Below are 26,163 nucleotides of genomic sequence, written 5' to 3' on the forward strand. Positions count from 1 at the left end.
AAAGATTTTAAAAAACAAACAAAAAAAGTCCCAACTATCTGTTGCCTATAAGAAACACACTTCATCTATAAAGACACACATACTGAAAATAAAGAAATGGAAAAAGATATTCCATGCCAATGGAAACCAAACAAGAGCAGGGGTAGCTATACTTATTTGAGACAAAACAGATTTCAAGACAAAAACTACAGACAAATAAGATGATTAAATAATGATGAAGGGGTCAATTCAGCAAGAAGATATAACAATTGCAAATATATATGTACTCAACACTGGAGGACCCAGATATATAAAGCAATACTAGAGCTAAAGAGCAAGCGAGCAAGCAAGCAAGAGAGAGAGAGAAAAGTAGAGTTAAAGAGAGATCTAGATCCCAAGATGCTAATAGTTGGAAACTTCAGCATCCCATTTTCAGCACTGGACAGATCATCCAGACAGAAAAGAAACATCAAACTTAATCTCACTTCTGTAACAAATGGACCTAATAGATCTTTACAGAACATTTTATCCAATGGCTGCTGCATACACATTCTTCTCCTCAGCATATGGATCATTCTCAAGGACAGGTCATATGTTAGGCCACAAAACCATTCTTTAAAATTCAAAAAAAATGAAATTATATCAAGTATCTTATCTGACCACAATGGGATAAAACCAGAAATCAATAACAAGAGGAATTTTGTAAACTATATAAACACATAGAAAGTAAACAATATGCTCCTGAATGACCAGTGGGTCAATGAGGAAATTAAGAAAAAATTTAAAACTTCTTGAAACAAATGATAATAGAAACACAACACACCAAAAATCTATAGGATATAGTGAAAGCAGTACCAAAAGGAAGATTTACAGCTATAATCACCTATATAAAAACAACAGAAAAATTTCAAATCAGCAAGCTAACAATGCAACTTAAAGAACTAGAAAAGCAAGAGCAAATCAAACCCAAAATTAGTAGAAGAAATAATAAAGATCAGAGAATAAATAAATAAAATAGAAACAAAAAAAATCAATGAAATGAAATGTTGGTTTTTTCAAAACATAAAATTGACAAACCTTTAGGAGACTAAGAAAAAAAGAAAGAAGACTCAAATAAATAAAACAAAAGATGAAAAAGAAGAAATTAAAACCAATACTGCAGAAATTCAAAGGATCATTAGAGGCTACTATGAGTAACCATATGTCAATAAATTGGAAAACCTAGAAAGTACAAATTCCAACACACATACAACCTACAAAGATTGAATCATGAAGAAACCCAAAACCTGAACAGACCAATAACAAATAATGAGATCAAGGCCAGGTGCAGTGGCTCACGCCTGTAATCCCAGCACCTTGGGAGGCCAAGGTGGGTGGATCACCTGAGGTCGGGAGTTTGAGACCAGCCTGACCAACATGGAGAAACCCCGTCTCTACTAAAAATACAAAAAAAAAATTAGCCAGGCATGGTGGCACATGCCTGTAATCCCAGCTACTCGGGAGGCTGAGGCAGGAGAATTGCTTGAACCTAGGAGGCGGAGGTTGCGGTGAGCTGAGATCGTGCCACTGCACTCCAGCCTGGGCAACAAGAGCAAAACTCCATCTCAAAAAAATAAATAAAATAAAATAAAACAAATAATGAGATGAATGCTATAATAAAAAGTCATCCAGCAAAGAAAAGCTCAGGACTCAATAGCTTCACTGCTGAATTCTACATAATATTTAAAGAAGAACTAACACGAATGCTACTCAAACTATTCTGAAAGATAGAGGAGGAGGAATGCTTCCAAACTCATTCTATGAGGCCAGTATTACCTTGATACCAAAACCACACAAAGACACATTTAAAAAAAAGAAAAAGAAAAGATACAGGCCAACATCTCTGATGAACATTTACGCAAAAATTCTCAACAAAATACTAGCAAACTGAATCCAATAACACATTAAAAAGACCATTCATCATGATCAAGTGGGATTTAACCTGAAGATGCAAGGATGGCTTGACATATGCAAATCAATCAATGTGATACATCATATTAACAGAATGAAGGACAAAAACCATATGATCATTTCAATGGATGCTGAAAAAGCATTTGCTAAAATTCAACATTCCTTCATGATAAAAAAAACATTCAAAAAACTAGGTACAGAAGGAACATACCTCAACACAATAAAAGCCATATATGACAGAACCACAGCTAGTATCATACTGAATGGAGAACAACTGAAAACCTCTCCTCTAAGGTCTGGAACACACGGATGCCCACTTTCACCACTGTTATTCAAAATAATACTGGAAGTCCTAGCTAGAGCAATCAGACAAGAGAAAGAAATAAAGAATATCCAAATTGGAAAGAAAGAAGTCAAATTATCATTGTTTGTAGATGACATGATCTTATATTTGGATAAACCTAAAGATTCCACCAAAAAACTATTATAACTAATAAATTCAGTAAAGTTGTAGGATACAAAACCAACATACAAAAAAAAGTAGCATTTCTACATGCCAACAGCAAAAAATCTGAAAAAAAAGTCAAGAAAGCAATCCCATTTACAATAGCTACAGATAAATAAAATACCTAGGAATTAACTTAACCAAAGAAGTGAAAGATCCTTACAATGAAAACTATAAAACATTGATGAAATAAGTGGAAGAAGACACTAAAAAATGGGAAGATATACCATGTTCATGGATTGGAAGAATCAATATTGTTAAAATGTCCACACAACCTAAAGCAATCTATAGATTCTTCATGGACTGGAAGAATCAATATTGTTAAAATGTCCATACTACCCAAAGCAATAGACAATTTAATGTCTATCAATATACCAATGACATTCTTCAGAGAAATAGAAAAAAAAATTCTAAAATTTATATGGAACCACAAAGACCCAAAATAGCCAAAGCTATGCTGAGAAAAAAAGAACATAACTGGAGGAATCACATTACCTTACTTCAAATTATACTGCAATGCTATAGTAACTAAAACAGCATGGTATTAGCATTAAAAATAAACTCACAGATCAGTGGAACAAAATAGAGAACCCAAAAACAAATGCATACATCTACAGTGAACTCATTTTTAACAAAGGTGCCAAGAACATACATTAGGACAGTCTCTTCAGTAAATGGTGCTGGGGAGACTGGCTATCCATAGGCAGAAGAATGAAACTAGACCCCTATCTCTCACCATACACAAAAAATCAAATCAAAATGAATTAGAGACTTAAATCTAAGACCTCAAACTATAAAACTACTACAAGGAAACACTGGGAAAACTCTCCAGGGCATTGGACTGGGCAAACATTTCTCGAATAATACTCCATAAGCACAGGCAACCAAAGCAAAAGTGGACAAATGGGATCACATCAAGTTTAACAGCTTCTGCACAGCAAAGAAAACAATCAATAAACTGAAGAGATAACCCACAGAATGGGAGAAAATATTTGCAAACTACCCATTTGACAAGTGATTAACAACCAGAATATAGAAGGAGCTCAAACAACTCTACAGGAAAAAATCTAATAATCTGATTTTAAAATGGGCAAAAGATCTCTATAGACATTTCTCAAAAGACATGCAAATGGCAAATAGATCTATGAAAAGGTGTTCAACATCACTGATCATCAGAGAAATGCAAAATCAATCAGATATCCTCTTACTCCAGTTAAAATGGCTTTTATCCAAAAGACAGGCAATAATAACTGCCGGCAAGAATGTGGAGAAAAGGGAACCCATGCACATTGTTTGGGGAAATGTAAATTAATTAGTACGATCACTATGGAGAAAGTTTTTGGACATTCCTCAAAAAAAAAACAAAAATAGAGCTACCATATGATCCAGCAATCCCACTCTCAGGTATATACCCATAACAAAGGAAATCAGTATATCAAAGAGATATCTCCACTCCCATGTTTACCGCAGCATTATTCACAATAGCTAAGATTTGGAAGCAACCTATGTCCATCAACAGAAACGGATAAAGAAAATGTGGTACATATACACAATGGAGTACTATACAGCCATAAAAAAGAATGAGATCTTGACATATGCAACAACATGGATGGAAATGGAGGTCATTATGTTATGTGAAATAAGCCAAGCAGAGAAGGAAAAACTTTGCATGCTCTCACTTACTTGTGGGATCTAAAAATTAAAACAATTGAACTCATGGAGATGAATTTATCAGGACATAATCCCATTATAAGTTGAGGAGCATCTATATTTAATACTGAGATAGGAGGTAGAATGTAAAACAACATATGCAATATATTAAAAATACAGACACAAAATAAAACTACATATATACACTACAATGCTTGGAAAGATATCATAGCTGACTGCAATGATTACCTCTGGAAGGTAAATAGAAAAATACTGAAGGAAGATTTGTCTTCTTTTTCAATATATTGTTTGAATTTTTCTGAGATATTATTCTTCTATCACTTGCTCAATTTAAAACATTTTTCTAATCTCTAAAATGAGATAAATAATCAAGATTTTGCATTTGGTCCTTACTATTTCAAACACTACATAACAATCTTGTGTATTGTTTATGTCAGAATAACTGACAAAACATTTAGATCCAACAAAACCCAATATGTACAATAAATGGCATAAATTTAGAAATCTTAAATTTTAAAAGGGGTACATCAGAAGAAAAAACTCTTACACTTTAAAAACTCACATTCTACCCACTAGAAGTAGGCTGGATACTATAAAAACTGCTTTCACACATACCCTGTAACTCATTTATAATAAATGTGTCTTACAGATTAATGGTTCACAATAATATCATCAAACTGCAAACTACTACCTCCAAAATAATCACCATATAAATGAGCAACTTTTCTTCTCCCTTGCTTTTGCTGTACATACTATTTCCTTTCCTGATAGATGTCTAATTTGCTGGCAATTTAAGCAGTGGTTTAATTTTAGCACTAATTAAGAATACTTTTTCTTGTTCTTTCAACATTTTCCTAGAAATGATACCCAAGGACCAGACACCATGACAGTCAATCTGCACTAGTCATAATACAATTTTTAAGGGTATAAGAAGAACAATACTCACCTAAAATCACATTTCTTTTGTTTCTTAAAAAACTCAACACAAAAATTGTAGCTCATAGCTCAATTAAATTCCCAAATCAGCTACGAACATATCTTTGTATTTTCCACAGAATGTTATTCATTAGAACTTCAATGGACATTGCCACGAAAGAACTCAAAATTAACCCAGAGCATAATGTCAAATGCATGAAATGCAATTTGGTATACATTAAAGGTGCCAGTTTTACTTTCTTAGAGAGCTTTTGCTGATCTGTATTGGAATTTTAAAGTTCCAATAAAAATTATTTACAACATGATTACAAGTAGCCATTAGGTACATCTTGCTTTATTATATTTTCTGTGCTAAGAATGGGCAGAAGCAAGATACAGAAGTAGCAAGACTAAAGAAAAGGAGGGCCAGGCGCAGTGGCTCACGCCTGTAATCCCAGCACTTTGGGAGGCCAAGGTGGGCAGATCACCTGAGGTAAGGAGTTCAAGACCAACCTGGCCAACATGGTGAAACCCCAGCTCTACTAAAAATACAAAGATTAACTGGGCGTAGAGGCACGCACCTATAATCCCAGCTACTATGGTGGCTGAGACAGGATAATTGTTTCAACCCGGGAGGCAGAGGTTGTAGTGAGCCAAGAGGGACACTCCATCTCGGAAAAAAAAAAAAAAAAAAAAAAGGGACCAGATTTCAATCCTCTTCCCTTGTGCCTAAGTACAACAACAAACAGTAAAATTCAGAATGGAACAGAAACAAGCAGAGGGTTTTCAGTAATAGAATTGCTTTAAAATGCATATCTAGACATCGGGGAGAAAAGGAGATCAAGGGAATAAATCAAGGGAAAAGAGGCAAGCTCCTTCTTCCCCTCTTTAAATGAGACCAATTATTTCATTCAATCAACATATCACCCATTTAGTTAGCCAAATGGTCTTCAATGTCACTGCATATCTTTTAGTAACGTGCCATATTTTCTCAATATTTAAAATATTACATGTTAAAATTATTAGTATATAATTATCATGTGAAGAAAAAGAAGAAAAAAATCAAGTTTAATCTGATTATCTTTCTGTCATCAAATAACGAAAGATATGCTCCAGTTGTGAATGAAGGTACAAAGTGGGGGAATATAATGAAAACAGAAAACTGTGCCAACTACTCCCATAGCGTATCGTTTAGTTAATGGTTCCTAGTACTCTGATAATATTCAACTGCTTTCTAAAGTTCTTCATTTATTCCCAGGAAACAATAAAGCAGACTTTCATACTGCACATGCCATTTTATATGAATCTTGCTTACTTCATTCAGGATAGATAAAAGCCACGTTGTATGAAAAAAAAAATACCCTAACGAATGGGAAATATCTAAACTTTCAATTGCTACAGATGACTCAGTGAGTGGGCAGTTGCAGAAACTCATAGCTGAGGCCAGAAAAAGCTTATGTTTTCATGAAGATCACTTTGAAATGCAGTTCTGGGTAGACATTATTTGCTCTTGCATTATGATTTTGTTATACTTCCACTCTAAGCAATGATGAAATGTTGCATCCCATTGCAGAAGAAAAAGATGGAGTTTCTCTCATCATTATAGAAATAAGAAACCCTTTCTAAATTGGAGCCTTTTCTGGTTACTAGAACCATATTACAGGATTTAAAATACTGCTACTTTGCCTCTATCATCTTGGTCTCCAATGAGATTGTATTTGTCTCTCAAACTGCTGATTGGGTATGGTGAAAGCAGTCAAGTCTATCTCCCAATACCAACAACAAGATTTCAAATTGTTTACTCTGAAGAAAAGCAGAGACATTTAAGTGCTAAACATGTCTTAAAATAAGATAGTAACATATTTTTAGAAATATATTTATTTACAGCCAAGATATAATGAATAAAATATTACGGGTAAGTAAAAATACAACGATGATAGGCAATCTTATATATTGATTGTAAGGGTAAATAATTATTAAAGAGTTCTCATATTCCAGTAGAGAACTTAAATAAGAAATAGTACAAATCAAGCACAGTAATAATAGCTTCCACTGGTAGCATATTTATTTATTTATTTATTTATTTATTTTTTTTTTTTTTTTTTTTGAGACAGAGTCTCGCTCTGTCGCCCAGGCTGGAGTGCAGTGGCGCGATCTCGGCTCACTGCAAGCTCCGCCTCCCGGGTTCACGCCATTCTCCTGCCTCAGCCTCCCGAGTAGCTGGGACTACAGGCACCCGCTACCACGCCCGGCTAATTTTTTGTATTTTTAGTAGAGACGGGGTTTCACCGTGTTAGCCAGGATGGTCTCGATCTCCTGACCTCGTGATCCGCCCGCCTCGGCCTCCCAAAGTGCTGGGATTACAGGCGTGAGCCACCGCGCCCGGCCCCTGGTAGCATATTTATTTAGAAAGTTCTTTCACATATATTCAGCCTCTGAGTCTAATATTTATTGGATGTTCATATATCATACCCTATACTAAGTCCTGGGGACATGAAGATGAATAAAACACATCCCTTTAGTTTCCATTCATCTCATTTGACAATCAAAACCATATTAAGAAAAAAGGGCAGGATTATCTCCATCTTACAGGAACAAAATAAAGCGTAAAATGTTAAGGAATATTTTTCACATGACCACAAACTCAATTTAAAAAAAAAGCTTATTCAATTCTATTCTATTATATCCCTAACCTTTATGCCCATGCCACATATTTATTACAATGCCACAAATTCATTTTAGAAACAGAATGACTTTTTTTAATTTCCAACTTTTAGGTTCAGGGGATACATTTACAAGTTTGTTGCATGGGTAAACTGCGTGTCACAAGGGTTTGGTACAGATTATTTTATCACTCAGGTAATGAGCATAGTACCTGGTAGTTAAAAACAGAACTTCAGAATATAGAATCAATTTTACTGACCATTCTGAGAGTTACTGCAAATAATATATCCAGTAGGCCTTTAGACAACTACAAATTTAACACTTGTGTGACACGAAGGTCCATAAATATAGAAATACCTAATTTTATTGAGGCAAAGGTTTAACATCTTGTGAGACAGCAAAGTGAGTGTTCAGGATCCATGGTGTAACTTGGCTTTGCTGTTTTCTTCTCATACACCTCTCCAGAATACCTGCAAAGTGATATTTTATTGCATCTTCTGGGGGGAAATTCCATGTTCTAGGATTGTGCTAATACTAGCCACCTGTGGCTACGAAGCATCTGAAATGCAGCCAGTCTGAAGTGAAATGTGCTTTAAGTGGAAAATATACATTGGATTTGAAAGACAGAAAAAACAGAACGTAAAATATCTCAATAATTGATTACATTGATGGCATGTTGCAATATACAATTTATAATAGAATAAAATATATCATTAAAATTAATTTCACCTGCTTCTTTGTACTTTTTAAAATGTGGCTACTAGAAAATTTGAAACTACATATGTGGTTTGCACTATTTCTATTGGACAGCACTGCTGTAAGATATACCCAAGAGATTTGAGACATATTCTTCGAGACTATAAAGAGTCTGCTCTACTAATATATTCGGAGAATGATCATAGGAGGAGTAGGAGGTAGGATTTATTAATGATAGTCTATGATATATTATCAGAAAAAAAGAGCAGGTTATCAGATTATTAAAGGTACTGCTGCTTCAATATGTATTCAACTTATCGAATGTAACTTAGCAAAATGAAAAAAAGAAAAATGCCAATACCTGCAGTGAACATAAATCTGCTCTCTCCTCAATCAGTCTCAGCTCCTGTATGCCTTTCACAGTGTGACCACTTTACTGCATTCATTATAACTGATACACAAACTACATCCCTACTATATGTAGTATAAGGTCAATTAGTTTTTGTTTTGTTTTGTTTTGTTTTGTTTTGAGACGGAGTCTTGCTCTGTCAGCAGGCTGGAGTGCAGTGGTGCAATCTCGGCTCACTGCAACCTCCGCCTCCCGGGTTCAAGCGATTCCCCTGCCTCAGCCTCCTGGGTAGCTGGGACTACAGGTGCACGCCACCACACCCGGCTAAGTTTTTGTATTTTAGTAGGGATGGGGTTTCATCATGTTGGCCAGGATGGTCTCGATCTTCTGACCTCGTGATCTGCCCGCCTCAGCCTCCCAAAGTGCTGGGATTACAGGCGTGAGCCACCACGCCCGGCTGAGGTCAACTAGATATTTTAAGATGTATATATACACAAAAAGGCTGAGGAGAAGGGCATTACATTATTAGCACTAGTTATCTCTGGATGGTAGCATGACAGATTTTCTCCTTTTTACTTATTCTACATTTTCCAACTTTTCTACAACAAAAATGAACTATATTCCTATCATAAAAGCTATTAATTTTTAAAAGATGTGCAGTATAATATGTAATATCAAACTCCACTTGAGATCTTCAGCCAAAAAGGACAGAAAAAATTAGAGGGAAATCGTTGCATATAGCAGGAGTCAGTCTCCTAGTAAGACAGCAAGCCCATAAAAATCCAGACGATGAAGGCCCATAGAAGATAAGAGAAGATCGGCATTCACATCTTAATAAAGCCCTGCCACTGCCTTTTACAAAAGAATACAAAACATATCCATTCCTAGGGACAAGATTTTTTGCTAGACAACTGACAACTACAAGTTGCATTTATGAGATTCAAATTTTATTTATATATTTAATTTTAAAATATGTGAATAAAATCTAAGTCAATAATTAAGGAATTCAGAGGTCTAACTCCCTAAAAATCTAAGTCAATAATTAAGGAATTCAGAGGTCTAACTCCCTAAATTAGAAACCATTGTATCTATAAATTATTTCTATGCTGCTTATGGTGTGATTTACATATTCACTGATAATATTTCACAAGCTGCGTTTGTATGGGCAGAGGTATATAAGACACCATTTAAATTTGCTGTTATGCTGCATAGAAGAAAATAGATTTTTATAGGTTTTTTGTCTTTCTCATCACTCTTAGATTATAATAAATTCCTCATTGAATCTGGAAACGAACAAGCTCTTTTAACTTCAGGAACAATAGCTGAATTAAGACCCAGCGGTTTACCTGAAGTCTTTAGTTTTGAGGTTTAGCAGTATGGATGCAGCCAGATTCCAAAAGGCAAATAAATGAAAAACAGCCTAGCCTAGCCAGAGCAACCAGATAAGAGAAAGAAATAAAGGGCATCCAAATTGGTAAAGAGGAAGTGAAACTCACTGTTCACTGATGATATAATCGTATACCTGGAAAACCCTAAAGACTCATCCAAAAAGCTCCTAGGTCTGATAAATGAATTCAGTAATGTTTCAGGATACAAAATCAATGTACACAAATCAGTAGCACTGCTATACACCAACAGCGGCCAAGCTGAGAATCAAATCAATAACTCAACCCCTTTTATAATAGCTGCAAAAAACAAAATAAAATACTTAGGAATACACCTAACCAAGGAGGTCAAAGTCCTCTACAAGGAAAACTATAAAACACTGCTGAAAGAAACCACAGATGACACAAATGGAAACACATCCCATGCTTGTGGATGGGCAGAATAAATATTGTGAAAATGACCAGAGTGCCAAAAGCAATCAACAAATTCAATGCAATTTCCATCAAAATACCACCATCATTCTTCATAGAAAAAATGATCCTAAAATTCATATGGAACCAAAAAAGAGCCCACATAGCCAAAGCAAGACTAAGCAAAAAGAACAAATCTGGAGGTGTCACATTACCCAACTTCAAACTATACTATAAGGCTACAGTCACCAAAACAGCCTGGTACTGGTGTAAAAATAGGCACATAGACCAATTTGAACAGAACAGAGAACCAAGAAATAAAGCCAAATACTACAGCCAACTGATCTTCAACAAAGCAAACAAAAAACAAAGTGGAAAGAGGATACCCTATTCAACAAATGGTGCGGGGTAATTAGCTAGCCACATGTAGAAGAATGAAACTGGATCCTCATCTCACCTTACACAAAAATCAACTCCAGATGAATCAAAGATGTACATCTAGGACCTGAAACGATAAAAATTCTAAAAGATAACATCGGAAAAACCCTTCTAGATATTGGCTTAGGCAAAGACTTCATGTCCAAGAACCCAAAAGCAAATGCAACAAAAACAAAGATAAATAGGCGGAACTTAAATAAACTAAAAAGCTTCTGCACAGCAAAAGAAATAACCAGCAGAGTAAATAGACAATCCACAGAGTGGCAGAAAATCTTCACAAACTATGCATCCGACAAAAGACTACTATCCAGAATCTACATGGAACTCAAACAAATCAGCAAGAAAAAAAACAATCCATCAAAAGTGGGCTAAGGACATGAAAAGACAATTCTCAAAAGAAAATATACAAATGGCCAACAAACATATGAAAAAATGCTCAACATCACTAATCAGGGAAATGCAAATCAAAACCACAATGCAATACCACCTTACTCCTGCAAGAATGGCCATAATCAAAAAATCAAAAAATATTAGATGTTGGCACGGATGTGGTGAAAGGGAACACTTTTTACGCTGCTGGTGGGAATGTAAATTAGTACAACCACTAAGGAAAACAGTATGGAGATTCCTTAAAGAACTAAAAGTAGATTTACCATTTGACCCAGCAAATCCCACTCCTGAGTATCTAGCCAGAGGAAAAGAAGTCATCATATGAACAAGACATTTGCACAGGCATGTTTATAGCAGTACAATTCACAATTGCAAAAAAAAATGGAGCCAGCTCAAATGCCCGAGTAGATAAAGCATGATATGTATATATATACACATATATATACACATATATATACATATATACACATATATACACATACATATACATATATACACACATATATACACATATACACACATATACACATATATACATATATACACATATATACATATATACACACATATATACACATATACACATATATACATATATACACATATATACACATACACACATATGTACACATATACACATATATACACACATATATACATATATACACATGCATATATACACATATATACATATATACACACATATATACACATATAGACATATAGACACATGTATACACATATATACATATATGCACATATATATACATACACACACACACACACACACACACACACACACCCTGGAATACTACTCAGCCATAAAAAAGAACAAAATAATGGCAGTTGCAGCAACTTGGATGGAATTGGAGACCATTATTCTAAGTGAAGTAACTCAGGAATGGAAAACCTGAGAACTTACAAGTTTTCACTTCTAAGTGGGAGCTAAGCTATGAGGATGCATAGGCATAAGAATGATAAAATGGACTTTGGGGACACGGGGGGAAGGGTGGGAGGGGGGTGAGCGGTACACATGGGGTACAGCGTACACTGCTTGGTGATGGGTGCACCAAAATCTCAGAAATCACCACTAAAGAACTTATCTGTGTAACCAACCACCACCTGTTCCCTGAAAACCTATGAAATAAAAATTAAAAAAAAAAAAAACAGTCTAGGAATACTGCTGCAGAAACAGTTTTTCAAATGAAGTAGAGAACTGGCATTAGGAAGATATTTTCTACTGTTTCTCCAATGCCTTAACTCTTCTTTCACACAAACCTCCACAATTAAAAAACTACTTCATACTCAAATAAAATCTACAAATATTGTAGCACGCCTAGAAAGAAGGCAGTTTTTCAGCATTTGAAATATTCAACTAATTATTCCAAAATACTTAAGAATTGAAGCAGGATGTGAAAGCTCATGCCTGCAATCACAGCACTTTGGGAGGCTGAGGAGGGAGGATCACCTGAGCCCAGGAGTTTGCGATCATCCTGGGCAACACAGGGAAACTGTCTCCAAAAAATAATTTTAAAAATTAGCCGGATGTGGTGGCATGCCCCTGTGGTCCCAGTTACTCAGGAGGCTTAGGTGGGAGGATCGTTTGAGCCTGGGAGGTCAAGTCTGCAGTGAGCCATGATCATGCCACTGCACTCCAGCCTAAGTAACGGAGTGAGACCCCATCTCAAAAACAAACAAACACAAAAATATTTAAGAGTGGTACCATGGCATCTTCCCTTGCGATAACAAAACTGAATCTACTTTGAAAATTAAGAGGGGACCCTAACTTTAAACAATGAAAGTGCTCCTGTCAATGTGGGTGAAAGTATAAATGTACTGGAAAATTAAAATCTTTATTTTTAAATGGAATATTTCTATCATCTTTTATATTATGTAGCACACACATGATACTATGCTTCAGGTATTATTTTAAGTACTTTTCAAATATGAGCTCATTAAAAACCCTCTGAGGTTGATGCTATCACTTCCCCCATTTTACAGATAAGAAAACTAAGCCACCAGGAAAGAAAGTGATTTTCCCAAGGTCACACAGCTAATAAGTGGTAAAGATGAGATTCAGCTCCAGGCAGTCTGGGTCCCAAATCCATGTTCTTAACCACAATGTTGCTTACTCTCAGAAAGTAACATGCTCATGAAAGCCCAGTGTTTGACTCATAGTTAAGCATTTAATAAAAATCTGTTCAACAAATAAAAGAAAAAATGGAGATGGCAAAAAGCAGAAAACCCATTACTCACTGTCTCAACATATCATTATGAGTATACTGGTACACTTTCTGTCAGTGTTTTTTCTTGTTCACAGAGGGATTTGTTTTCCTTTAACACTCAGCATACGCAATTTTGAGAAAATAAAAAACCTTAAGATACTAGCCTCTTAACATTTTTAGAATAACAGTTAAAAACTGAACACTTGTATATATGCATGACATATATTCTAATTTCACCTCACAACCCCATAAAGTAAGTACAAGTATTATCCTTATTTTACAAATGAGGAAACTGAAGCACAGTTAAGAAACTAACATAAAGTCATATGGCCAGGAAGTGGCTGAGCTGGTAAATTCAAATCCAGGCAGTGTGACTTCTGAACTAGAATTCTTGACTATTCTTGGAGGGCAGGTTATGAGCTACTTGAAAGACAGTAATCGTGGTTTTTTTGTTTTGTTTTGTTTTTTGGTGTGTGTGTGTGTGTGTGTGTGTGTGTGTTTTTTAGACAGAGTTTCGCTCTTTTTGCCCAGGCTGGAGTGCAATGGCATGATCTCGGCTCACCATGATCTCGGCTCACTGGAACCTCTGCCTCCCGGGTTCAAGTTATTCTCCTGCCTCAGCCTCCTGAGTAGCTCCTCAGCCTCCCGAGTGATTCTCCTACCTCAGCCTCCCGGGATTACAGGCATGCGCCACCACGCCCAGCTAATTTTGTATTTTTAGTATAGATGGGCTTTCTCCATGTGGGTCAGGCTGGTCTCGAACTCTCGACCTCAGGTGATCTGCCTGCCTTGGCCTCCCAAAATGCTGGGATTACAGGTGTGAGCCACCACACCTGTCCGTGATCATGTTTTTACAAAGTGGTATGATTTGTTTGGCTTGGCCTAAAATGAGGATGTTACCTTACAGATTTATTTTGTTTTACACTAACTCTGACTTAAACAATGAAAATTTTTAATATCTTCAGCTTTCTTGAACAAGCTAAATAAATCTTCATGTCTTAAATTTTATAAGGGTAAAGTACCTTATTGAAATCTTTCATTCAACAAATATTTGAATATCCACTACTTGTTAGGAACTGTGCTAATAAGATACAGTCTTTGCACTCAATGCATTGGCTCTTTCCACTCAGCATATAAATATGCTCAGATTTCTCACAACTAATAAATACAACACACTGGTCCATAAACCTGGATAATAGCTTTGTCAACTATTCGGAGGTAGAAATAAGAATGGAATCCTGCAATTACCTGCCCCCTATCCTACAAAGTAGATACACCTGTTATTTTTCTTGTAGTTCCTAAAGAGTGACTGACACTTAAATAATTACTAGATAGGTGCTATTTGCCTGCCTCATGCCATACTACCACCTCTTATCAGCTGGCAATGAAAGCCTACCTATTTTTAATGCAAAGGGGTTGAAATTAAAATGTTTTACTAAAACTTTGCCAGGCTACATGTTGTAATTATTTTTAAAATTCTAAAATTGTTATTTTGGGTTTGACTTTAATAACCAGATGATAAATGTGAATGTCTAAGACCACATGTGAAAGAAATAGTTAAAAAAAAAAAGGTGGGGCAAATTCACGGAAGATGGTAAGGCCAACCCTGCTTGATTTACAACCCTGCTTGTAAATGGAAACATTTGATTGTATGCAGTCTGAAGTTAACTCCTATTGATTGTGAAAAGGTAGCAGAGAGCCAAAAATTAAAAAGTCGAGGGCAGCAGAAACACTCCTCATCAGTTCACTGAGTGGCTTAATTGATAGCCAATGACTACAGGCACAATTAACAACCCAAGACCTAATAATGGAAAGGGAGTAAGAACAGAAACAACGTCCGAAACTAATGTTAACATATGGAGAAACTTCTACTGGTTGATAATTACTAGTGTGTACATAAAGCCTTGACAAGTTTCTTGACGGACACGTGCTTACATCGGTGTTTAAATATAGCTGACACATATTTGAGTTCATAGTTTCTTATGTCCACATTCTCTAATAAGCTTCATTAGTACTTCATACCTTTTTTTTTTTTTAATACAGTCTTGCGATGTCACCTAGGCTAGAGAGCAGTGGTGCGATCATAGCTCACTGCAGCCTTGAACTCCTGGACTCAAGTAATCCTCCTGCCTCAGCCACTTAAGTAGCTAAAACAGGCATGGGCCAGCACACCCAGCTAATACTTTTTTACTTTTTGTAGAGATGGGGGTTGGGGGTGGGTCTCACTACCCAGGCTGGTCTCAAATTCCTGGCCTCAAGTGATCCTCCCGCCTCATCCTCCAAAAGAGCTGAGATTACAGGCATGAGCCACCACACCCAGCCCCTAGTACTTTATATCTTTATCAGGTATGTGGCCTTCTACTGCTATTCTCTTTTTAAGTCTGTAATTTGTCTTATAAATTTATGGAGGGAGTGATGTTAACCCCAAACACAACTTGATATCTTGCAAATAATAGGTATTAAGTGTTTATTAATGATATGAAATCCACCCTATAACCACACCTCAGCCCTTATCATTATGTAGAACTGCTCCTCCTTATCTCTCTGACTGGAATGCCCCATGGGCCAGTCCTTAAATTTCTTCTCTTCTCTAGCTACCCTCACTCCTCAGGTGATCTAATCTATACTGACAAGTCCCAAATGTAACCTGGACCATTCTTCTCTGAACTCTAGATTCCCATGTTCAATTGCTGACTTAATATCTCTATTACTTAGCATGTCTATTAGACATCTCAAAAACTTAACCAGTCTAGAACAGAACTCCTAAACTCTCCCCAAAAACCTGCTCTGCACCGTCCTCAAGTCTTCCTCATTTCTATTAATGACAACTCTATCCTTCCAGTTGCTCAAGTCAAAAACCTTGGAGTGATCCATTACTCTTTTCTTTTCACATTCTACAACCAATCCATCAGTAAATCTATTTGTATCAAAACATATCCAGTTAGAGTCACAGACAATCAGTATATTTATATTTTTATATACAGAAATACAGATTTTTACATAATTGTACATGGATACGTGGATTAGTATACATACATGCATTTCCTAGTTCTTTCCACTGAGAAAGTCTAGGAGCAATGATACTCCACAGCAATGAGCACACTTGGCATTCCAGATCTTGGCTTCAAAATATCATCCTCCAATGAAAGGAACCAAGGTTCCTTAGAGAAATAATTGATTCTAGGGCTGAGGTAGGAAAAAAAAACAAGATGAACCTGAAGCATGTGGTAGTGTCAGAGAATAAAGAAGTGTGCATGTACATACGCATAAAAAAAGGATAGAAATATGCCAAAAGGTCACAGAAGTAGACCTAAAAGAGATCCCAAGGCCCAAAACTGGAATAATTTGAGCAACAAAATAATGATAGCATTTAATTCTAACACTAAGAATAAAATAAATATCTATGAATTTGAACTGAGATAAATGATTAGATAGAAGGGAAAACCTTCCTTATAGAAGAATTCTAATTAATAAATGTAGAAAGAATGAGGAAAATTTAAAAAAGTACCTTCAGAAGCCACAGCAATAATTGCTGCAGGCAAGATCCACTAATGAATGCTAAAATTAGTGGGCAGAAACAGGATACTGGCAAAGCCTCAAAGTAGCTCTCTCAAAATATTTACCAATTACTGTGGTGGTTTTAATATATGTCCACAAATTCTTTTATACTTCTCCCTCCAGGAAGTGGAGTTTAATTCCCATCCCTTTAAGTGTGGGCTAAACTTAGCAACCTGTTTCTAGTGCACGGACTATGGGAAAGGAAAAATAGTAACTTTACAGTGGACAAACCTAGCAGAAACCACCGTAACAGAGTGATCACAAGTGATAAATTATTTGATATCATGCACCTCCTGTATGAAATAACAGGGGCACTTCACCTTGCGGTACTCTCCCCCAAAATCCATAACCCCAATCTAATCATGAGAAAACATCAGACAAACCTAAACTGAAGAACATTCTACAAAATACTTGTGTCAAGGTTATAAAAGATAAGAAAAGACCAAGAAACTGCCACATATTGGAAGAGACAAAGAAGACAACTAAAGCAATGCAATATCAAGGTTTGGATAACAGAATGGAAAAAGAATACTAGAAAAACTGGTAAAATATTAAAGCAGTTTGAAGCTTGGTTGAAGCATCGTACCAATACTAATTTCTTAGCTTGATAAATGCACCATGGTTATGTAGGATGTTAACATTAGAGGAACCCAGGTGAAGAGTATATAGCAGCAGTTTTTCTGTTTGTTTCTTTGAGACAGGGTCTTACTCTGTTGCCCAGACTGGGGTGCAGTGGTGCAATCATGGCTCACTACAGCCTCTACCATCCAGGCTCAAGTGATCCTCTGACCTCAGCCTCCTAAGTAGCTAGGCCCACAGGCACATGCCACCACACCCGGCTAATTTATTATAGTTTTTAGAGATGAGGCCTCCCTATGTTGCCTAGGCTGGTCTTACTCCTGGGCTCACACCATCTTCCCACTTCAGCCTCCCATAGTGCTGGGATTACAGGAATAAGCCACCACACCCAGCCTGCATTTTCCTTCTTTTCTTTCTTTCCTTCCTTCCTTCTTTCTCTTTCCTTCCTTTCCTTCTGTCTTTCCTTCCTTCTTTCCTTCTTTTTTTTTTTTTTTTGAGACAGGGTCTTGCTCTGTCACCCAGGCTGGAGTGCAGTGGCACAATCACAGTTCACTGCAGATTGAACCTCCCAGGCTCAAGTGATCCTCCCACCTCAGCCTCCTGAGTAGGTGGGACTACAGGTGTGCACCACCATGCCTAGCTAATTTTTTGTATTTTTTTTTTTTGTAAGAGACAGGGTTTCACCATTTTGCCCAGGCTGATCTTAATGTCCTGACCTCAACCCACCTTGGCCTCCCAAAGTGCTGGGATTACAGGTATGACCCACTGTGCCAGGCCCAATTACTGTATTTTCTATCTTATCCTCTGACTTGAAACGAACATGGTTTGGACAAGAAAGAATGGGCTTTGAATCCTGGTTCCATCACTTGACAGGGTGTGTCTGAATATGTTATTTAACCTTTCTAATCCTCAGTTTCTTCATCTGAAGGAGAACAAAGGAAATAATATAAGGTAAATAACAACATTGTTGAGTTAGTGTTAGGATCAGAATTAGGTATTAAAGTGTCTAGCACATAGGAGGTACTCCACAAATAGAAGCTAGTATTATTTGCTCTTCATTTGCTCTACAGCTTCACACTGACTTCTAGCATTTCATGCTCCTCATTTTCTCCCAACTGGATCACCTCCTTACAGGCTTCCAGCTCATAATCCAGGAGGACTCCATAGTTCTTCAGTAGAGCTACAATACTCAATATCATTAATTCCCTCAACCAACTGTCCTTCAGACATCTCTACCAAACAGATATCTACAAAGCAGCAGATAACAGCCTGGGCAGAATTTAAACCCAAGCTGTTCGTCTTACAAACAAGGAGAGTAACAGTAACAATACATAACTCATAAGGTTCTTGAGAGTATTAAATAGTTTCTTCAGATAGTCTGATCACTCACTGCTGGAGAAAAATCAACCACGCAAATTGGTAATGTGAGGTCTACAATCTGAAATAAACAGGTCCTCAATGCTAACTAACAATCCTTCTTCAGTTTCCTAGTCATGTGTCTGTCTACCTCTCTCTCCCTTACCTCCACCCCATCCACTGTTAGCCATTCCCTTGGAAGCCGTTTACAAACAGTATGTATAAACTACAGACTATCTTTTTTTCCATTCCTTTCACAGGGGTGGATTAATTTTACCTGGCTTTTTTGTTTGTGTGTGTGTTTTTTAAGAGATAGGGTCTCATTATGTTGCCCAGGCTGGCCTTCAACTTCTGGGTTCAAGCGATCCTCCTGCCCCAGCCTACTGAGTAGATGGGACTACAGGCACATGCCACAGCACTTGGCCTCACATACATTGTTTAAAAACTCCTATTCTACCACGTTCCCTTTACTCTTAGCAGATGATCAAAAATTACACAAGACATGTCATCAACTCTTCCTTCCTGCCCTGTCAGTTACAAACTTATTTACATTGCCATCCATCTCCTTCCTTTCTGCTCACTGGAAAAGTGAGACTACCTTCTACTTAAGACCAACTTCTCTGCCTACGCCCTGGATCCCATTCCTTATTACCTTCAAATCCTTGTCTCCATCCACCAGCCAGTCTCCCACGCCCACCAAACACACACATATATACTCTTCTTCAGTTTCTCCTCTCCAGTGGCTCTTTCCAGGCTCACATTAAGCATGTCCAAGATTCTCTAAATCCCAAGTATCTCCCCCTGCTTACAGACTCCTTCAGAGTCCTTTGTTGAAAACATTGTACCCCTCTCAATTAGCTACACTTACAGTTGTCATTCACTTTTCAACACCCACCCCCATGCATTACAATGTAGCTAAGTGCTCTAGCTGAAGTTATAAAAGACATCCTAATCACCAAGTCTCAGAGACTTCATTCGGTCTTTATCTTACTTTTCCTTTTGGAGGCAGGATACAGTGTTGACCACTCCTAGCCCTTGAAATAATATTCTCCCTCAGCTTCCATGACAAATCTCTATTTCCTTTTTTCATCTTTGGTCTGTCTGGCACAGATGGTTGGCTTCTCTTCAGCTGCTTGCCCAATCTACTCAGCGGATCACAACAGAAATGTAGGAATCATCCAAAATCTTCAATCTTGCTCAATTCTATAATCTAAATAGATTTATCCTGTCCCATTAATAATACTTCCCAAATCTCTCACAGAGCCACTCCCTCTTCTACACTCTTCATCATTTCTCACCAGGAATAGCTTCCTAACTGGTCCTTGCTTCCAGTTTTGTCCCTCTCTAATTCAATATTCACTTCACTGTCAAAATGACAGGTCTAAAATACAAATCTGATTCTACCACAGCATAATTTTTTTTCCCCACTAAATCCCCGCAACTTTTGGAATTAAGTTAAAGTTATTAACTTGGTTCACAAGACAATCATTGATTTGGCTTATTACTTCATCCACCCCTGTTCTAAAGCTGTGCTGCTGCTGTCCACTCACCTGCAGCTATTGAGTATGTGAATGTAGTTGTCCAAATTGAGATGTGCTATAAGTGTAAATTACACACCAGATTCTGAAAACAGTAGAAAATTATGCACCAGATTCTGAAGACAGTATGAAAATGGAAATGTCATATTTCAATATTACTTTTTATACTGAATGCATGTTGAAATGATATTTTGGATATACTGAGTTTATATTATTAAAATTAATTTCACTTTTTACTTTTTAAAATGTGGTTACTAGAAAATTTTAAATTGTATATGTAACATATTTGTGGCTTGTATTAAATTTTACAGGACAGCACTGGTATAAGATGTACTTTCCCTCTTTCTGGACCTAGTTAACTCTTACCTATTATTGAAGATTAGCTCAGGTAACACTCTAAGATGCATTCTAGACACCCTCCACCCATCCCCCCAAGTCTGAGTCAGCTACCCCTCCTCTGTGCTTCCATCCATAGGAATGTGTGCACGCCCCTGTCATACTATAATTATTGGTTATCACCTATCTTCTCCTCCTCAACTGTAAACTCCTTGCAAAAAGGAATCTCATATTCTATAATACTCAGGTCCTACCTACCACCATGCCTGGCACTTAAAAGGTACTCAAACATTTGTCAAACAAATGTAAACTATCTATTCCTGGCCTGAAGGTTACTAGGATTTCTACTTCACTAAGGAAAACAAACCAGCCTTGAGGGAACCTAGAAAGTACCAGGAGCTTTAGTAATGAAAGGACTAGGAAGGAGAGTGGGGTGGGGGGATGCGGGGCCGGGGGGGAGAGGGGCAAGAGGTAGGAATCACAGTAAAGAGATCAGCAAATGACAGAATGACGCTCATCACACACATCTGCCTCTTACACTGAAAACAGGGATTTGCAACACTGATATGGAGCCTTGTACTCACACTTGGCATGCCAGGGGCCACAGTTTGGTTACTAAATTACTTAAACAACCCATCCAACAAAAGGGTATGATTTGGCAGGTATCAACAGAAATGGCTAGGGCCCAGCACCTGTTCCACTTAAACAGCACATCAGTACAGTTAAAAAGAACAACAAATCTCTCTCATGAAGCAAATGCTAATCTCATGATGCTTCACCACGGAACAATTTAGAAGAGTTATTATATGAAATGTGCCAAAGCATGAATTTATAGCTGATGCTTATTTGGCAAATATGGTTGGCACTGCTAGATGTTGAAAAACATGTATGCAAATAAGCAAATAAAAGTTTTTAAGCTCTCAGACTTAAATATTTACATTACCATAAATGTACAAAGATAAATGTTTATATGAGTACACGTTTAATGCATTCCAGGAACATATTTTTTAATGTGATTGTCGGCAAACAGTTATGAAGTGGCATTATTTCTTCATGGGCCTTCAGGGTAGACTCTTAAAAATGAATTTTGAATGTTAATAGGCTACAAACATTATTGTGAAAGTTTCTGTGTACTATCAACTGGATAAAACGAATAGTTGAGGTATCATAATAGTTCAAAGTGATCTTATCTTTTTCTTTCACCAAAACACTTCTCTTCCAACCCTAGAACACAGCCACACATAAATTTTAGCCTCTAAGTTGGGACAGGAGTGGGGGGGTAGTGAGGGAAAAGAAGGAACACACATTAAAAAGCCTTAAAGAAAATAATTTGACATTTTTTCCCACATAATGTAGTCATGTTAGAGAATCCAAAATAAAGACATGATAAAATATTTCCCTTTCCCCCCCTACAGCAATGAAAAGGGGATGTTTGTTTTTTCACATAGTTTGTGAGTTGGTCATATCCAAAATTCACTAGCAATGCTATGACTTCTACTTCCATTGTTCATCTCTGGGCTGAGGCTATAACCCTCAAATATCTGCCATTACAGTTTACTAATAAGTCACCAAAGAGAAGTCCCAGGCAAGTCAGAAAGTAATTAGGGTCGTCAGTGAATTGAGCTATCTAGAAATGCTCTGAGATTACGAGAGAAGCCATCATGAAGTGAGTATCCAAGATTGCTCATGGAAAGTTTTACCCCGGTGGATAATTCACGTTTTTCACTTCCACACTGCAGACAGCAATATGGGTTCTCTGACTACACACATCACTACATCACTTCATTTATCGGGGGAAAAAAAAAAGACGCTGTGGCTGAACAAAAATCAGTAAGTAGGCCCCAAAACAGAATCCTCAAGGCAATCCCAATTCAGGTGAAAAGCTGTTCACGTACATCATCCAATGACCTAAAAATAGTCTTTTATGTAAGTCTCTAAGTATTTAATTCAACGTATGATCTTACCACATTCAACAGAAGCAGAAAAAAAATGAATTAGGTTTTCTATAGCAAGGCCAATAAAGATGAAATCATAGTTTTCCTCTAACTCATCACTACCCCCTCAACGCCAGCCTTCCAATAACTCCATTCCACAGCTCTCAAATTCCTGAACTTGGATCTTTAAAAAACAACGAATCGCAAAAAGTAACATTTAACAGGCCAGAGGCAGGCGGGGGAGGAGGGTCTCTCCCGGTGCTCTCAGCAATCTTTAACGTAGCCAAAGGAGGAAAAAACGAAATCAAGCTCCCAGACGGATGGTGCATGCGACGAGAGGGGAGGGGGCAGACGCGGTTCAGACGGCAAGTCCCCATCGAAGGAGGAAAGAAAAGTTGCAAGAACGGATGAGTCAAAGGGCAGAAAAGAAAAAAACTGAGCAGCAGAACTACTCACAACCCCCAAACGACCCCGCCAGCCCACACGTTCGCGGGCTCCCCAGCTGCGGCGCGAAGGGAGCAGGCAGGGAGCCACCCGGCTCCGTCCCGACGCTGCCGGCGAGGCTGCGCCGATGCTCCCGGGTGCGGGAGCGGGCTGACCGTGTGGACCCGGCAGGAGCCAGAGAAGCCCTTCCTGCCCCGGCCTCCCCGCGTCCAGCTCCTCCAGGCTTCACTTTCCCCCGCAACCTCCCAGCCGCGCCCGGGGGCGTCCCTCGCGGCAGGTCCCAACTTTCCTTCCTCTGGGGGGCGTCGCGCTCCCGGGGCCGCCGCCGAGGGAGGGGGCAGGGGCGGCAGTGGGCGCGCGGCACCGGCGGGGCGCGGGGGTGGCCGGGGAGCTAGAGCCCGCGCCGGGCGGGACGCACCGGCCGCCAGAGCCTCGGCGGCGGCGCCACCCAGAACCCGCGCCGCCACCCAGAACCCGCGCCGCCCCGCCCGGATTCCCCCGGGTCAGCGCCCTCAACCCGCGGCAACCCTGGTCCCACAGCCGGCGCGTGAGTAGAAGACAACCGAGGGGACGCGGACAGCCGGGCCGCTGTTACCTGAGGGGCGCACACGCCGCCGCGGCGACCACCATCACCGTCCGTCCCGTCCCCTTCCTGGTGACCACGGCCGCCGCCGCCGAGCAACTGACACTGACTAACAACAACTAACTAACTACTCGCCGCGGCCGAGTCCACCGCGCGCTCCCGGCCGCTCGCCGCCCGCCCAGCCCACCAGCCTGCCCGCCTCCTCTCGGCCCCGCGCGCCGCCCCTCCGCGCGCGCCCTCGCCCGCTCGCCGCGCTCCTGGAGCCGTGAGCACGCGCGCGCTCACGGACCCCGGTCGTCTCCCAGGTCTCCCTCAGCCCCAGCGGGAGGAGTCACCGCCAGGCCCCTCCTCTCTGCCTTCCAACCCCCAGAGGACGAGACCTAAAGGGCGCCTGATTGGCTGCGGAGGGCGGGGCTAAGACAAGGGGCGGGGCTGCCGAGACCTTGGGCCCGCGTGAGGGAAAATTTGGGTTCGATTAAGCCGCAGAGGAAAAGACCAGGGGAGTCTGGGCCCATTTGGGCGTCGGGGCCCGCTAGATCAGCCGTCATCGAATACAGAATATGTTTTAGAGGACGCTAATATGTAGTCATGACCAATTTCAGTTCTTCTACTTTCTGCGGGCCTTCGCAATAAAAAAAAAAAAACTACATCTCCCAGAAACCTCCACGAAAATAAGGCTCACCTTGCGTAACCACGTAGTCCTTCGCCTCATTGGGGCAAAATAATCCCTTCATTTTTGTGAAGGTACCGTGGAAAATATATCATTTTTCTCCTCACCGGAGCAATTGTAAATGCTATGCGGTAAGAGGAGTTACCTGTGGAAAGGTGGTTAAGAGATTAGGTAAAGAAAAGGAAAGGACACCAAAATAAAGTGCTGCGGAAGAATTTTTGTCCAGCTGTGAGACGACGAGTGCGTGAAGTGAAGGCGATTGAGAGGGGCTGAGGGAATTGTCCTCTGTGCGAGGGACTTTCTTTTGGCCCTAGGCCCCTTCCTGCCCCTGTCGTCAGCAGGTCAGTAAGCAAGGCGAGCTTGGGGGTGGCCCCAGTCGAGATGCCCTTCACCCCTTGAAGATCACCCCTCTTTTGGTGGTGGTGGTACTGGTTTGTCTCGGTTGGAGGCCGGCTGAATGGGGGCGCCTCAACTTCCGGTTGGGGGAGGGGAGGAAGGCCGTCCTGGGGAGGGGGGACACCCTCACTTCCTGTGGGGGGGTGGTGATGGTTTGGGGGTGTCCAACCCACTTCCAGTGCTGGTGAGGGCTTGAAAAGGTGGTGCTTGGTGCCATTCGCGGAGACATTATCTTGCAGCTTGGGGATTGTGTTTTATGTGAAAAGTTAGATTATTCCAAGTTGTGCTGAACACCAACCTGCAGTCAGAATTTATGAGTTTGTTTCCACGTGGAAGATGGAGCATTTCCTCCCCAGCAAAATTGTCTGTCTTCTTCAAAGAATTCGAAAGCCCTTGTTAAAAATCTCTATGCACCTCTGCAAGACGACATAGCTTGTGTGACTGATGAATTGCCAACACCTGCACCCCTTCTCAAGTCCAGCCTTGGCTGGGTGAAGTGTGGTGCCCTCTGCCTTGACATGCAACAGGAAATCTAGCTTCTCTTTTAAGGAGATAACTTTTTATTTAGGGGACTGAATATTTTACATAAAATCTGGGGCATTTTCATCTTAGCAAAATGAAAGTATCACACTGAAGTACTCAAATTTGATGTTACCTTAACTGATAAAATTGACATCTTAAATTATTAGGCCTGTTGATTTTGGGCTACAGGTTTTGCCCTGTGCCTGAGAACAGCTTCTTCAGCCTTAAAAATTCTTATGTGTAGCTTACACGTAACATTTGTGAAAGTTGTATTTTATTACATTTTCCTCCTTTGTAATTTAATTCATCACTGATTTTTAAATGGTATCTGTTCTTTGTGGTTTTAAAGTATAAAGCAAGGGTCATGAGACTCAGCTCAGATTCTAAACAGGAAAAAGTTGGCTCACAAAGGACAAAAGATCAATAAGAACTTTCTGGTTTTCAGTAGCTCATTTTTAATAAACTATATGTGAGGCGGTAATAAACACTCAATAATTTTGATTCCTTGGCTTCTGTTGTCAGATAACACAATACTTAGAGGGGTGTGTGTCTGTGTATTGAAGGAATCAATCTATTTGAAGCTTACTTTGTGAAATCTGAATAATGTTAGTAATTTTAGGATATATATCAGTGAACCTAGAACTGTATTGTCTTGCAAGAATTTTTGAA

At 39.1% G+C, this 26,163-nt stretch overlaps 2 protein-coding genes across 52 annotated transcripts in view; one reads left to right on the plus strand and one right to left on the minus strand.

The window, feature by feature from the left end:
• PEAK1 (pseudopodium enriched atypical kinase 1) overlaps positions 1 to 24,113 on the minus strand; it is a 309,581-nt gene extending 285,468 nt beyond the window's left edge. For 30 of the 50 annotated variants that reach the window (XM_055098403.2, XM_063596860.1, XM_063596841.1 and 27 more), the window contains exon 1: positions 23,919 to 24,103. The gene's annotated coding sequence lies outside the window, so the exon portion shown is untranslated. Of the gene's footprint in view, positions 1 to 23,918 lie in introns of all 50 variants that reach the window. The other 20 variants (XM_055098422.2, XM_055098423.2, XM_063596827.1 and 17 more) reach the window with 5 other exon arrangements.
• A 5-nt stretch (positions 24,114 to 24,118) lies between these two features.
• HMG20A (high mobility group 20A) overlaps positions 24,119 to 26,163 on the plus strand; it is a 103,053-nt gene continuing 101,008 nt past the window's right edge. Inside the window, exon 1 of one of the 2 annotated variants that reach the window (XM_003811130.5) lies at positions 24,119 to 24,917. The gene's annotated coding sequence lies outside the window, so the exon portion shown is untranslated. The remainder of the gene's footprint in view (positions 24,918 to 26,163) is intronic. The other variant, XM_055098435.2, reaches the window with a different exon arrangement.

The sequence above is a fragment of the Pan paniscus genome, chromosome 16 (assembly GCF_029289425.2).
Source record: "Pan paniscus chromosome 16, NHGRI_mPanPan1-v2.0_pri, whole genome shotgun sequence".
Taxonomy (NCBI): domain Eukaryota; kingdom Metazoa; phylum Chordata; class Mammalia; order Primates; family Hominidae; genus Pan; species Pan paniscus.